This window comes from Lepidothrix coronata, unplaced genomic scaffold (genome assembly GCF_001604755.1).
Source record: "Lepidothrix coronata isolate B3197 unplaced genomic scaffold, Lepidothrix_coronata-1.0 Scaffold31, whole genome shotgun sequence".
Lineage (NCBI taxonomy): Eukaryota > Metazoa > Chordata > Aves > Passeriformes > Pipridae > Lepidothrix > Lepidothrix coronata.
In genome coordinates, this window is record NW_016690211.1 from 6290574 (window position 1) to 6306343 (window position 15770).

Sequence of the window (15770 nt, forward strand, 5' to 3'; positions counted from 1 at the left end):
TAGATGTCGTTATTTTTCCTGAAAAGAGTGTTAACTACAATTAGGGTGTCTACTGATTCATATTGGATCCAGTCAAAATTCTGAAGAAGATTTTTATGATCATCCCAGTTCTTTGAGAAATGTTACCAAATGTGAAGGAAATTAGGGTTTATTCCCCCATGCAGTTGCCTGTGGAGGAAAAAAAAATCTGCTTGATTTGTGATGGACCTCAACTTTAGTGTTTCTTCTTTAAGGAATATCTGTTCTACAGTAAATACATTTAAACTGCTGGCTGCTAGAAACTGGAAGGAGTTTAGTCAAGGATGTCTTTGTTTTCCCTTTTTCTCTTTTCTGCTGGGCACCGGTTGAAGCAGTATAGTCAGCTGCAGGGAACTTTTGCTCTGATTAAGAATTATTGCACTTGTGCACCAAGAATTACTGGCTCATTAGGGTAATAAATGTGTTGACTAGCTGGTCAACTTTCCTCATGCTGTCAACTTTCCTCCTCTGAGCTGTTGTTTTTAGTCATCAGTGAGCTTTATTGCAAAATGAATGAGGTCTGTTTCATGCCCTGGATATCTGCAGCCTTCCCTAGAGGTGTGTTCCGTGCATCTCTAGGAAATGGTTTTGCTAAACCAGCACTAGGAGTGATCTGCAGAGCAGTCTGGCTCTGGGTGAGGCACAGGGCAGTGTCAAAAACTCTTCTGTTTCAGGAGGTTTGCGCTTCCTCAGAGATTTGTGAGCAACTTCTAGGGTCTTTCTCTTAGTGGGTTGCAGTCTGGAAAAGATCTTCAGACAGGCTCAAGAAAAACTGATACCTTAAACCAGTTTGTCAGCAGAGGATACTGCTGCTTCTGAATGCAATGCCTACCAAAGTCTGTTTTGTGCAGATCAGATCATCTGATGGGTGTGTGAGCTCTCACAGGACCTATAGTGGCATGCATTTCTTAAATTCCTTACCTGAGAGTAGGCTTGATAAAGCAAAGAGCAGGTCATGACGTGCAGGTATGATCCTGCTTACACTACCGTTGTGTCTTTGGTATGGTGGCTTCCTTAGGATTCTTTTTCCTTCTGTGTGGTAGCTTGGTGTCTGGGGGCTCTGTGCTATTGTAATCTTTGCATCTCCCATCTCCCATTGCTTCCTGCTGAAGACTGCTGAAGTTCTACCATCTTTATCAAGTCATGGAGCTCCTATCTGAGCTCAGTGCATCATGGATGGGTGACAAATGATAGAGCTTTGAGTAATTTAGCATATATGTGCACACACTGTGTTGCATACATGTGCTCTGTTACAATTTGAATGCAATACAAGGGGACATTGTAGAATTGTCAGCAATAATCTATTTTCTGTGCTTGCCATTGGTACCTGTTGGTGTTAGTGGTGGTTCTTGTCATGAGTATCACATTCTTTCCTGCCCAGGGTATACAGGACTTAAATTACAGCCAGGCTGAAGGGCCTCTTCCTCAATTATCAGGTTCACTTCTTTTCCCTACAACATTGCTTTAGGTAACAAGGCACACTGTTTGGAAGTATAATGTTGGAAATGAGGTGATCTGTAAGGAATTGACATATACTGTAAGCAACCAGCTAAATCAAGCCACCGTTCATGCAAAGCTTCATTACCAAAAGCTGAGAAATAGTTCTGTCTGCATTGGAAGGCTGTTTCAGATAGAAGCTCGAGTATGAATGTAAATTACACAGATACTTTACTAAATCCTCACATGGATATTTATTTTTCTTTGCTTCAATTTCTTATATTGTCCATCTCCAAAGGGGGCATGCACAAATGATCTTTGTACAGAATAAATACATTTTCATAGTTGAGATGAATGAATTAGTTATTTTGAAAATGCGGTTTGGAAGGATCTGAACGTTTCAGTTAAACTATAAATTAGTATTATTTAATTCTTAGTCTTTTATTTTATAAACTGCTAAATAACAAACACAGTATTGCAGGTGAAACTGGTGATACTGGCTGTGGTTATGGCTACCTTTTGCTTCCAGTGGAAGGATCTGTTCACCATCAATTAACTGCCAAATACGCTATGGAACCAGTTTTCCCTGGCTGACCAAGTCACTCGGGATGCAGCTGCAGGGTGGGAGAGGCCAGCAGATATGTTGAAGGGAGCCACGACCCTGGAGAACTCAATGGCGGAAGAGGGAAAGGAAATTTTAGTGACAAAGATAAATGGAAGCAAATGGGCTCATAATTCTGAAAAGAAAGGTCTGCAATATGTTTCTATCCTGATCATGTGGTGACAGTCTTGTGTTCTGCTTCCAGGGAAGTGTTCCTCCCTGCCTCTTTAGGAGCTGGTCTTGTGCTAGAAGATTACAGCCAACATTTGGTCCATGTGATGATCCCAAATTATGCAGTTGCATTGTAAGAAAGTCAACATCTCAGGTGGTTCATGTAGGAGTTTGATGTGGTTCTTTTATTCCTTGTCTGGTTTGGTTTTTTTTGTTTTTTTGTTTTTTTTTTTCTTTAATGTTGAGAGAACATAAAGCTGGTCAGGACATGCTAGGTTTAACAATGATCAAGCAAGATGTTGATTTTAGTGGATGTTTCTGAAAATTTTTATTTTAACCTTGGTAATTTACTCACTTGAAGAAAATGGACCACACTGTGGGCTAATCACAAGGATACAAAGATAAGGTAATATTGACGGACTCAGTACAGTACAGACACAGTTAACGAGGAGGGGAGTAGTTCTGTGTTCTGTGCACAGCATGGATGATGTGTTAAGTAGGTAAAAACAAAATACTACAGGGCAGGTGTCCTTAAGCATGTATGCTTATGCAATTAAAGACTAACAGGTAACACATGCCTGCAAGAGCTTGAGGGTTGCACAGGCTTGTGCTTCCTGGCCTTCAGCAAGGTTCTGTATTTCTCATCTTGACCTTAATTTTCTTTGAATACCTTTCTTGTGCCACTTAACAAAGGCGGTCCTGATGTTAGAATAGTTTCTTATATGAATGGGAATATTAAGACTGAAAAAGAAGATTAGAAAAGAGCTAGAGCTTCTGCAAAATCCTGAAGGGATTTTTAGGAGCAGGCACAGTTCTGTGGGTTCTGAGGATGAGAGTGCATGCTCGAAGTAACCCGGGGTGTAGAAGTGCCATTACCTAAAGGATGCATTGCTGCTAGAGTTGGGGAGAGCAGCTACAGTGCAGACTAAATCTGCATTTTCCTTAAAGTTTTGTTTTTGTTTTTTGATACTTGTTTTGTTTGGTTGGTTGGTTTTCTTGTTTGGTTGGTTTTTATTTTTGTTTGGGTTTTGTTTGGGTTTTTTGTTTGTTTTTGTTTTGGGTTTTTTGTTGTGGTTTTTTGTTTGTTTTTGTTTTTGTTTTTGTTTTTTGGTCTGGCTGCTGTTAAGGCTTCTGAAAGGCAGCTTGCTTCACCTTTGAATTTTTGGTAGATTTTGTGTTGCAGAAACTGCAAGTCCATAGCAAAAGGACCTGCCCAGAAGCTGGTCCACTTGGGCAAAGGCAGCAGAGGACATAGACATGACACCTTCACCCACTAGGACTCACTGGGTTCTTTCCCTGGATGACCAACAGCAGGTAGCAACTACAGGTAGAGCTGGCCTCAAGGAGTGTGAGTAGAGAGAGAAGGCTGGAGCAAAAACTGCTCTAATCAAGAGAGGAAAACAATTTGTAAAGAAATAGTAGTAAACAAGAGTGAAGAGAACTCTGCAGAGGCATTGCTGTTGGGGCTGGGTGGTGGAAGAGATCAGTGTTGAGCTGAAACAGCTGGATAAAATGAAGGATGGTCAGCTTGGCTCTGCTGAAGAGGGGCTTTGGCAGTGCTGCCGCTGTGGATCAGGAGCTGGGACTGAGCTGCTTGGTGGGGCTGTGAGAGCACCCTGGGGGAGAGGGAGCCAGTGACTCCTTGGTGCTGTGCTGGCTGCAGGAGCAACAGGAGCCATGAGGCTGGGGGCTCAGTAAGGTTAGGGGAGCTCAGAAACATGCCTAGGGAGGAGAAGCTGCAAAGAGGAGGATGAGGACAGATGGAAAGTGGGGTCTTAAAGCTCCAGGCTGAGCTGGAGGGTTTCATAGGGCAGCCCATACCTGGTGCAGGCAGCAAACACCTGCAGGTGGGTAAGTTGGTGTCTGAGTGCTTTAATGGTGTTCAAGTTCAGTCAAAGAGTAAATGTGGAAGCAAGTGGAGGAAATGTGGGTGAAATTGTTCTGGCTGAGTAGCGGTGAGCTGCTCAGTGGTGTGTGGATGGATGATGCAGGGGAGTTAAGCAGAGGAGCCTGGTTCTGCAACTGCTTCATTGTTATTTTTTTAATAAAAAGTAATAAACCCATCTCTGCTATATGTGGTAATTTAGGATTTACCAAATCTGGATGGGCAGACCTAGTTAACTAATAAGTAGAAAGCCTCAGCAAAGAAGAAACCTTGTTGATTACCTTTGAAACAGTGGCAATCTTGGCAGAACTGTGAGGTTACAAGGGTCATAGAAGTGTTGGCTTTTTTGGGAGGTGAGCCCCTTGCCCCACTGGGGATGCAGTGAGCCTTGTGGCGGGGGTGTGTGTGTGGACTGGGGAAAGGTGTTTCTTAACTGCTCACGTTGGGGGTGCCCAGCAGCAGCAATGTATGTATCAGTGTATGTACAGAGTGAGGAGCAAAACCTCAACAGGCAAAATTTCGTCATGAAATTTTCAAAACAATAATATATCCTATAGAGTTCAGTGCTGCTGAGGGGACTGGCATCCTTTAGCTCTCCTCTACGTGTGTATTAATTTCCTGGGTCTATCGATGGCACTTGAGCAGAAGGGTTTCCAGTTGTGCTGGTGTCTGCAGGCTCCAGAAGAGGGTGCTGGAGATCTTTGGCTCGCTTTGCTTCTTGCTCCTGCTCTATCACAGTTTCATGCAACTGTTGTTAATCTGGTTTCGTTTTTCTGAACCAGTGTAACTACATATTCTATGCTTTTCTAATACTTTAATACCAACACCTAAATGCAGAGACAATTGCACTGTTCATAGAACTGCTCTACTTTGGTACAATTTGTGCCTGTACTCTGGCATAAATGCCTGCCTGAAATGGCTGCCTGCTGTTGGTTGGAGATTGGCTAGAGAAGTTCTTAAGCACAATAGCCTGCATGTATAGATCCACTATAGATCGTGGAGGGCAAGACAGTTCTGACATATTTTTAGCTACAACAACTCTGTGCGTACAAGAACGTTTGTTAAAAGAAAAGTTTGGAGCAAAATCTGTTCTGCTGTGATTCTCCCCTGGAGTAGATCCCCTATTTGAGGTTTGCTGGTTGCAATTGTGCTGCAATGATGCTGTCTGAAACTTTGCAGTTAGCTTTGGGGAAGACTGATGTTTTTCAGTCAAAATTTAGCCTCTTTTCAGATATGTGCTAAACAGTGTTTAGTGTTCACAATAGGACGGGTACTTCTTTGCTTTTTTTTAAAAAAAGGCAGTTAAAATAGACAACAGAAAAAGGCTTATTCTGATTCTGTTCATCACAAAAAGCTGACACTAGAGGACAGAAAAGATATAGTTGAGCCATGCTCTCATTTTTGCATTTGCAGCTAGATTGCTTCTTTTCCAACTTAGCGTGAGAGGCTTTTTATAGTCTGCAACTTGCAGCTCACTTCAAGGAATTTTCTTTTCTACTGGATTTTTGTAAGAAGTTTTAATCTCTATCCTACTCTGCAGTTCAGGTGCTGATGGGAACGAGTTGGTGCTTGTTCGAAATGAGCCATGAACACTTCCAACAGGTTTTTGTGGCTTTTGGACAAAAATCTTCAAATCTGAGTTCCTAGCGTTAAGCTCCTTTATCTGGACATGTAATTGCCTCATTTTTCAAAGACGGAGAGCAACTCCATTCCTGTTCACCAGTGGGAGTAACAGATACTGTGATTGAAAGTAAGACTTCACAGCTTGATTTTAGCCTTCTAATTAAAAGCAAATTTGTTTTAACTCTCCAGACCTAAGGGAGTTAGGGAACATGTATTGACATGCTAGCCTGTCTTTGGGATGAGAGGTCACACTCTGCTTCTTGCTCAGGAAGATGGACAGCACTCCTCCCCATTTCTTCTGTAATTACACTGTTGGGAAAGGGATGCTGCAGGTACTTGTGTCCTCAGTTAAATGCCCTCTAGTTTCTTGATCACATTTGTAGTTGTCAGCACAACATCCTGCTGTAGGGAATAGAGATGTGTGGGGCTAGAAAGCTGCTTAAGGATTTCTATAAATAAAAATCAAGGACTGTATGTGTAATGGAGGTCATGCACCTACACAGTACAAAGCTCTTTTATGGTAGGACTTTGGGGATTCCTGGAGGTCCAAGTGAAATAAAGCTGCCTGTTGTTGTCTCCAACTCCTTGGAAAACAGCAGATATCCACTCGAGAATGGAGAAGTAAACCCACAGGTCTTGTTCTTGTTACTTCTGTAGTGAATATTCCTTCATCTGCCTACACAAGAGTTTTTGCTAAATCTCTCATGCAAGCCTCCACTTTGCTCATCATTTAAATCACGGCCTAGATTTTCACTCCTTTAAAAAACCAAAAATACCCTAAAATACGCTTGCAAAGAATAATTTAAAAGAAATCCTCTGCCCTCATCTTTTTCCACTCTTTCAATTACTTTTTCTGCCCTTTAAGAAGAGCTTCAGCATTTCAGTTCTCCCTTCACTCAGCAGCAATATCCTGCAGTGTTTCAAACCTGAGGATTTCTCCCGATTATGCCTGAGGCAGAGCAGATTACATCTTTCACACGTTGATGATTGCAGTGATGGTGCAAAAGTCGGGGCGTGCGCAGTGCCTTGCATGCTGCTGTAAGCAGATGGCATCGCCACGCTGCAGTGCTTGAGGCAGGGCTGTGCAGCACAGGGAATTCTGAGGGCTCCAGACCCATAAAATTATTTTCATTGCCTGTAAGACAGGCCCAAATAATTCCTTTTTATAGGAAAGAACATTCTGTAGTCTATCTTGCTCTACTGGTAAAGGCAGAATACATAAAGCAGGCTGTTAGGACTGAAAACAGGTGCTTTGAAGAATACACTTGGACGTGCAGTGGATGGACAATAGAGCAAGATGAAATATAAGAGAGCTAACTAACCATCTCAAAAATGTCACTGCAAGATGTGATGTAAGCATGCAGTAGGTTCTAGAGGTGAAAGAAATTAGAAAGTGTACTTTTCTTCAGCTGAAGTATCAAAGTTTTTTCTGGTTAAACCTTTTATAACTTTCTTTTGGAAATGGCGTTGCAAGAACATAATAAAATCTATTTAGAAATACATATACATTGTAAGTTTGCTGATTCTTTTTTTCTTATCCCACAGTAAACTCTTTAAAACCAATGCATATGTGTGTGTGTGTATGTGCATATACATAGAAATTTTTACATTGTATAAGGACTCTGAGAACAAATCGTATTTTGGTCCTTAGTTTCTTCTTGAACCTTCTCAGTTTCTGTGGAATGTTTCATTTTTTTTGCCTTCTCTGTAAAAGGACACACTGCCTAGAAGTTTACACTGTTGTAGTCGCAAAGGCCCAGGTATCCAATGGCACATAGGTTAATCCAGTGGACAGAGATGCAGCTTTTGCTGAAAGTGCTTGGTTTGACACAACATGAGGAGGTTCAGAGGAGCATCTGACTGCAGCTTTGTGCAAGCAAAATATGCCCTTTTCCTCCCACCAGGCTGGGTTCACCTCCCAAGACTAATAACAAGTTGCTGTCTATGTTTGTTACTGATTAAAATCCTGCCTTGGTGAAGCAAAATATCAACTCTCTGCTAAGGCTTGAGTGCTCACAGGTTATTTTCAAGTGTGGTAGGTATGGAATGAGTAAGTCTAAATGAGGATCTGAAAAAGTAGATTGGGTGTAACCATGCTGTCTCTTTCCTGACCTGCCTACTCAATAACCTGCAGATGGCATCTGTGCAGGCTTAATACTTGCAGATCTCTCCAACATCATCTCTTCAGTGGATTCTTCTTGTTTTTCAGTATATACTAAAACATATGGTAAAGTAAAATATGTTGAGCAATTCTCTTCCAAGTGGGGAGGCTGGTCTATCCCTCTGGCATGCTTTCTCCCTGTGTGAGGAGCATTACAGGGCACGAGGCTGTTGCTGGGGTCCCTTCTGGGGTCACTGATGCCAGTGAACCCACCAAGCATAGGAAAAATGGCTCATCTCTTCAGGACTTTGCAAGAAAACCAATTCTTTTTTCCTGGGATATGTGATTTATATTTATGTTTGAGTAGTGAATGGCTTACTATGCAGGGAAATCAGAGGCAACCTTTCCAAAGGTTATTTACCATGTGTCTAAAAGCCACAGTGTGTAATTGAGAAACAGAGAACTCATCTCACACAGTGTTTGTACATACAGTTTAATATATTCTGGGGTTAAAGTGGACACTTAGTCCAATGAACTCATCATGTTTATTGTTTTTATAGACCTTACAATGTGCTTAGGTTTACATTTGGGAAACAAAAGCAATAATCAGCAGCTCTTGGCTTTTGTGTATCAGATCTTTCCTAAATGGAATGCAAATACACTTTGTAATATTTAGTTTTGTGTTGACATTATCTATTATATTCTTGCCTAGCCATCAAATGAATAAAATAGATGGGTAGGGGCAAAGTAAATTTTTTTTCAACAAATATTGATGTAACTTGTTACCTGCTGGTCTTAAGGCTTTGTTTTCATCTCTGTTTATTAAGGATAGAAAGTAATTAACTTTTCATATTATTGATTTTGAGCATTTTCATTTTCATATTGATTTAAGCAATTTTCACTTTTCTTCCCAGATCTCTGTAGTATTCCTACACTCAGATTATATAAACAGCAAAGCTCCCATGCATCAGAATAATATTGGATTTGTAGCCATGCAGGGAGAGCTTGATAAAACCATTTTTTTCTTTTCCACTGAAAATCAAGATTTTCTTGGACCTAAGACCAGATATGAGTGTTCATGTAAGTATGCTGATTTGTATTTTATGAGTTTTAAAATCTTATTATATTCTGGTTCTACAATCCTCAACAAAAGCACTGGGTTGAGTTGGTCACATAATATTTATGAATTTTTTATGTAGCTGAACTGGAGTTACACAGCTTTCTTCAGTAGGAACTTTGAGATCGTAAGATTTCACTGAATCACAGAATGTTGAAGGTTTGAAGGGACTGCTGGAAGTCATCTTGCACAACCTCCTTACTCTAGTAAGGCTGGCTGGAGCTAGTTGCCCAGGATCATGTCCACATGGCTTTTGAACATCTCCAGGGATGGGCAATGGGTTCAAAGTCATCCAGATTGCTCTTGCTTGTGGAGGTAATGTGACCCTGGACTGCTTGCAGTTCCCAGCTTCTGCTGGGGATCATCTCCAGGGCTACGCCACCTGGGCTCCCTGCTGTAGTGGTGCTGGTTGCTTGAGGCTGTGCCATTGTGGCCCAGTGGCAGACAATTTGGGGGGCTGTGATTGGGCTGGACTGCTGTATGGCTCCAGGGCCTCTGCAGCACTGTGCCATGCTGTTGTACAGCCGGAATGATCTCTGCCAAAACACAGTGTGCCCTGGCACTGAATTCTGCTCTACAGAGCTGCTGAGGGGAGGTGATGTTCGGAGCTGCCAGCCCATCCTGCTGCTTAGGAATTTTCCCTGGTATTGCTGCTGTAGGCACAGTGTGAAAGCGCTTGTGTACCCCAAATATGATCATCTGCAGAAGCCTGCCAAGCCACCCTGGACATTGCAGGGTGTCAGGTTCTGGCTGCTGCTCTGCCAGAACCAGAGCAGTGCTGGAAAAGGGTTCATCACCAGTACAGCGCTGTATGATTGTAGTCAGCCTGCCAAGCCTTTGGTGATTGCTAAGTGCTAAATAACTACTGACAGCAGAGAGCTGCCTGTGTTCACTGTACCAGTTGGTCCTCTGTGTTTATCACCAGCGAAAAAAGCACACGAAGGGAGGCAAACTAGAAGTGAAGTGGATAGGAAGGCACAGGAACAAGCTTTTCTTTGTCTTTGTGCAGTATTTGTAGGAAATGTTTTAGAAGGCCTAAATACCTGGCATTTGACCACCTCAGAGGTGGTCCTTTTGCAGATGGAACTGCTCTTCCAAGCTGAGATATCCAATAGTACTATGTTGTCAGGAGTGTGAGAATAATCTTAGGGAGGAAGAGGGGGAGAAGTAGTCCTTGGAAAGAAGTGTATAACCCATGTCCAGCAGAGTGGTACCAGCTGCCAATGTGATCACATGGAGATTGTGGAGAAAAAAATGGTTGTTTTTGTTTCTTAGATTCCTCCAGGTTCTTGAAAGTTCAACTGTGAACACAGGAATGTTTTTGCCAAGACAAACAATCAAGTGGATATTTAGGAAAGCAAAACAAAACAAAAAACCTTCAGAGTTTGGGAAAAAACTTCTGAATGGTTGGAATCAGCAGCAGGTTAAAAGCTTGTGTGTTAGTGGTAGTGTCTAAAGACCTGGTAATGTCAAACAATGTTTGAAGCAGGGTGGAGGTGGGAGCAGGGGAGAGCTATTGCTCCCAAACAGCTTCCAACCATTTAACCAGGGCATAATTCACTGAAATTAAGAATGTGAAGAGGTTTGTGTGCAAGATGTGCCACTCGCTTGAAATCGGCACTAGTGTCTGACCTAAAATAGTGAATATTATACAAATTGAAGAAGTGCATATGTAACTAACTGGGAGGACAAACATGTTAGCTCTGCATTTCTGCTATGCCAGCACATGAAGAAAATGAGCCTTCCTGATATTCCTACACAACTTTTTCCCATTTTTCATAGAACACTCCATCAAAACAGAGCCAGCTCCAGGGTCCATATGATCTTCAGTGAGGTTGTAGCTACTTCCCACCAGCTATACACAGGCATTGGGAAACTGGAGCCAAAGTAACTGCTCATATTGTGCTGGAGCTGGTGGTAGACCTGGTGAAGGAGACCTTTCTGCTGGCACCCGTGCTCCCTCCTTCCTGCGGGTTTGTGGTACCATCAGCTGATGCTGGGGAACATTGCCAGGCGAATTGACTGCTGTACTCCTCTATACTTATTATTCCCGTTGTTCCTGTTTCAGTGGCTTTTGTCTTGCTTAAGTAGCAAAGTAATTTTATCTGCCTTCCTTCTGGTTTCCAGTGTAACTAGCCAACTTCCCTATGATAATTCAGTTACATAGCCCTGGTTTTTAAAACTTACAAACCTCCCTTTTCCCAGTGAAGGTGAAATTGTGATTAAATATTTCTGCTTATTAAAATGTACTCATAAAACGGAACTATTTTCACATTTTTCTAAACAGTCTTTGATGTAATATTAGCAGTTGTATAATGTTACTTTTCATACCACTATAAGATGGCTCTATTTTATATAGCAGTGGAATGAAGTGGAAAACAGGCAGCAGGTTATTTCCACAGCCATGCTGATGTCCCTCCCTCCCTCCTGTTGTGCACACTTCAGAAACAGGTCAGACTTTCCTGAAACACATTATTTTTTGAGAATGTCTTTACAATCTGGACAGACTTGCGCAGAACTATTAATAGGATTTAGGTCAGCAAGAAAAGGAGAGATCTGAGGTTTTAGGGGTCAAGGTATTGCAGAGAAGGGAAACAGACAGGTGGCAATTCTTCTAATAGACATGTACTTGATGCTCTTAACACTGTGCAGGGGAACCAGTGCCCAACTCTCTGTCGGCTCCCTTCCATCACAGTCAATCAGATGTGCATGCAAATTAATGAACCCTTTTTCAAACAAGTCCTTAATCAAGAGCTGGTGCTATAATAATTACATCCTAGTTCCTCGAGGGCTTGTTGAAGTACTTTCTGCTTTCAGGACATCTTTGGCTTGAAAGTGCGTATGTGAGGGAGTATTTGGAAAGCAGTAAGTAGCTATAACCTTCTCAGAGGTCATGTTTGTTTGATTGTAATATAAATCATGCAGCATTTTAAGGTCAAACTCTTCTGACAGCTGGGGAAGGTTGTTCCTTGTGTGTATTCTGGTACAGGAGAGCTAAGATTAGTGTTTGAAGAGGATACACCTTGGGAGGGTTTGCTATATTTAAGAGCTGGTGTCAAGTTCTAAATCAATAGCTTATTTGGGAGTTTGTGCATGGATTTCATGAAGTGTGTTCCTGCAGAGGCTGAGGACAAGCATTCCCTACATGTGTGGTACCCTCACAGTTAGGTCTCATCATAAGATATTACATAATGCATGTGAAAGGTACAGCTCAGTGACTGGGGTGGAAGAAGAGATTTCAGGCAAATGCTAAGCATGAAGAAATCATAGCTCATCATAAACTGATTAGCTCCTACTGTGCCAGATATTATGTTCAATATCTAGATACTGAAGTTAAATGGCTGATCCTGAAGGCCATGTGTTTTGTAATAGAAGGGTAAGTGCTTTAGATTATTTGCTTGTTGTAATTATTTATCCAAACAATGACAGAGCTTCCCCTAGCCCCGTTTAACAGAGAACATTAATGTTCAGGGTGATTTCTTGTTCCCTCACTTTGCAAGTCTGGCAATCATGGTTTTGCAGATCTGTGGGAGATGGCATATTGCCACAGTGCCCACCAGAAGGTACAGTTTGCAGGCAGATTACATTTGATGTACTTGAAAACAATCAACTCTCTTTGAAACATGGGGAGTTTTTTCCATGCCTTAAGTTAGAAAAGGTCCATCTACGTCAAACTCTTGATTTCCAGGAAAGACGAAGACTGTTCAGCAGGATTATATCAACACTAGATTTTTTTTTTAGCCTAAACACTATCTGACTAAATGCAAAAATCCTAGCAGAAACTGCTGACCTTTTGCATGATTACAGACTCTGCCTGCTGAAGAACTGTAAATGAATCATCCTGCAGTGAAGTGTAAACAGGATGCTGCCCTTCCATTGCCGCTTTGTTTACCAACATGTGCTCATTGAACTGCAATGGTATCAAATTAGGTGACAAAAGCAGTTTGTGGCAATACAGGGATCTAGAGTCAGACCAGTGGGAGAGGGTATTCCTCCCCTTCCCTAACCCCTAATTCCAAGCACAGACTGAAGCAGCAGAGTTCTCATCATCTTCTACCAGGCCTGAATTAGTCCTGTTTTGAGATGGTCAGGGTAGAAGTTAGCAAAGATGTGTGAAGTGCATGGAGTGCATGATTTGGGACTCAACTTCCTTTTGTTGAGGTTTTACATGGCGCCAGAAAACCCAACCAAGTCTCACAGCAAAACAAGAGTTGTTCCCTCACTTTTCTCCTGACAGATTTCTTACCCATGGGAAAATGAAGCAGCAAGTTGCCAAAGTAAGTCCTAAAAGCTCAAAAAACCATGGAACAGAGTAGCCAATATAACTATGAGAGCTGGTTCACATCCATGCAGGTTGGCCGTGTTTTCATTGTGCTTCCCTGTGCTGCTTCTTCTTTCTGCTCAGTATGGGGGGAGCCATGGAAATCCAACTTTGCCTTCTGCCTTCCGTAACAGCATTATGGAAACAACTCAGTGTTGGATTGGAGCAAGGCAAGTAACTGCTTAGCTGAAATGGTTCAAGAAGGCCTCGAGCAAATTAATGGAAACAGATTGAATACACAAACTCTGACTCAGGAAAGCCCGCAGGTACAATGTCCACAGAAATTATCACTATGGTGACTATTCTGCTTGCACCCATACTTCTGTTCCTGGCTGCTGGGGAGGCAGGGTAGTCAGCTGGACCTAGTCCAAACATGAAATTTTTCTTATCGGTAGATTTGAATTCATAAAAACAACTTCAGTTTTCTGTGCTTAATGGACTTTATGGTATTTTTGAAATCTATTATGTTTGTGATCAGCATTACTGGGATTTAGAAGGGGACACTGATTATTATGCTCTGGGCACATTCTGTTTATGTTCAATATCTACTGCACTTTTTTTTTTTTTTTTAAGATAAGAGGTTGTTGATATGGCTGTGCAGCTGAGGCTCTTCCAAGTGCTTTCACATTAGCATGACCGATCCCTGTAGCATCTCATAAACCACTAACATGATCTGAAACTAACTGAGTCAGAAGGAAGCATACCAAGTACATACTAATTGCGTGTTGTTTGAAAATTGCATGGTTGATGGAATTGAAATGGTCTTTAGTGTGCATCTTATCCTGACAAAACTCATCATTTGTTTGTTTTCTGCTGTTTTAAGCTAATGGACTCAAGGTCAGGCTTTTTAGGATTATGCAATGAAGTAGTTAAAAAAAATCAAACAAAACAAAGACAGTTTAACTATTTTTTATATGCTCCACTTTTCCAGAGCAACCAGGGCGATTAGGAAAAGTATGTGGCAGGAAGGCAGAGGACAGGACAGCATATGGTAATTTCTTAAATGTAGTAATTGTGTTTGTGAAGAGCTCAGATGAGAGCTTTCTTTCAGGCAATGAAATGGATCAGGACTACTTTGTGTTCATCCTTTGATTTTTCATAGCTTCCTCATCAGTTGCCTGGTTCAGTCTGTTGTTGTGGGGTTCCAGGTGGTGGCTTGATTTCCTCTGGCCCTGCTCAAGCTTTCCAGAGCCTGTAAGTGACCCTCATGCTGTGCTCAGCAGGACAGGGAGCAGGACAGTGGAGGATGTGCAGGAGTCAGTGCTGGAGACAGTCTCTTTTCTGAACACAGGATCCAAGCCCTGCTGTCCTCGAGACTGGTCCTCCATAAAGGAAAATACTGACCTGCAAGGCCTCAGGCTTAATAGTGAAAATTAAGCATTGGAAACGTTGTTTTCTAAAAGGTTACCTTGTTTTGTCAATGCCACTTACACTCGTCTCTTATTTTGCCCTGGTTCTGGTGCATACTTGGCTCAGTGAGGGCTTTTGATTCTGCTTTAAAGCTTGCACCTTGCTGAGGGTAAGTCTCTACACTTAGAGAGTTTTTTCTTGTAATATACTACTCATATTGTTTTATCTACATTGTCATCTTAACGTACCATATCTGAGCCCTTAAATTCACAACAATAACTTCTCTTACTACTAAATGTCCCTTACTTCACAACTATACACTGCAAATTATTTTCAAGTCTAATTCCAGGTGAACAGACTCTTTCTGAGTTTCAGATTTTTTGTTAGATATGTCAGACTTTCAGAGTTCCTTGGGACACTTTTGCAATAGTTGACTGAGTTAATAAAGCAAAGTATGTCTTTTCAGTTTTAGCGATTATGAACTGTTTGGTTCAGGTGGGCTTCTAATGCCCTCCTAAGGTGGGAAAAAAGGTGTGGAAATGGGCAACGTCTTTGAATGCTTAGCATTGATGTGTATTTATCAGCACTCAACTACACAGCCCTTTAATTAAATCAGATAACAACTAATTGCCCAGAGTAGGTATTTTTCTTATCTATCACCCCCAAGGGCACCTTTTAAAGAATATAACAGCAAGATCTAAAGATGCTTGAGCAGTCTTGTCTCCCAGCCAGCACCACATCACCAGCTGTTCTGCTGTGAGTGTCTGCTGCTGTATTCTCAGACAAGGGTGGCTAACAGTGGTTTAGCCTTTGCTAGCTGGTGGAGTTTCCTCCTAATCCTTGTGTGCTGACATCACGGTTTGGCAGGTGCTTGTAAATCAGTCTTTGAGCGACTTGTGATACAGACTGCCTGCTAGTCTGCCAGTGTCCCACCACAACAGGCATCACACCACTTCCCCAGGTTTCTGTTTTCCCATCCCAGCCTCTGTCTCTATGGAGTCTCCAGGATGTCCTCTGCCTCTGGGTATTTTAGTGCTTGGCAAAGAGACAGTTCAGGTATTGCTGTAGCTTGAGTGGCATCAGCCATGGGAAACTGAGCACCTCCACTGTGAGCAGCACCTCAGGAGTCTCCACCACCAATAACCT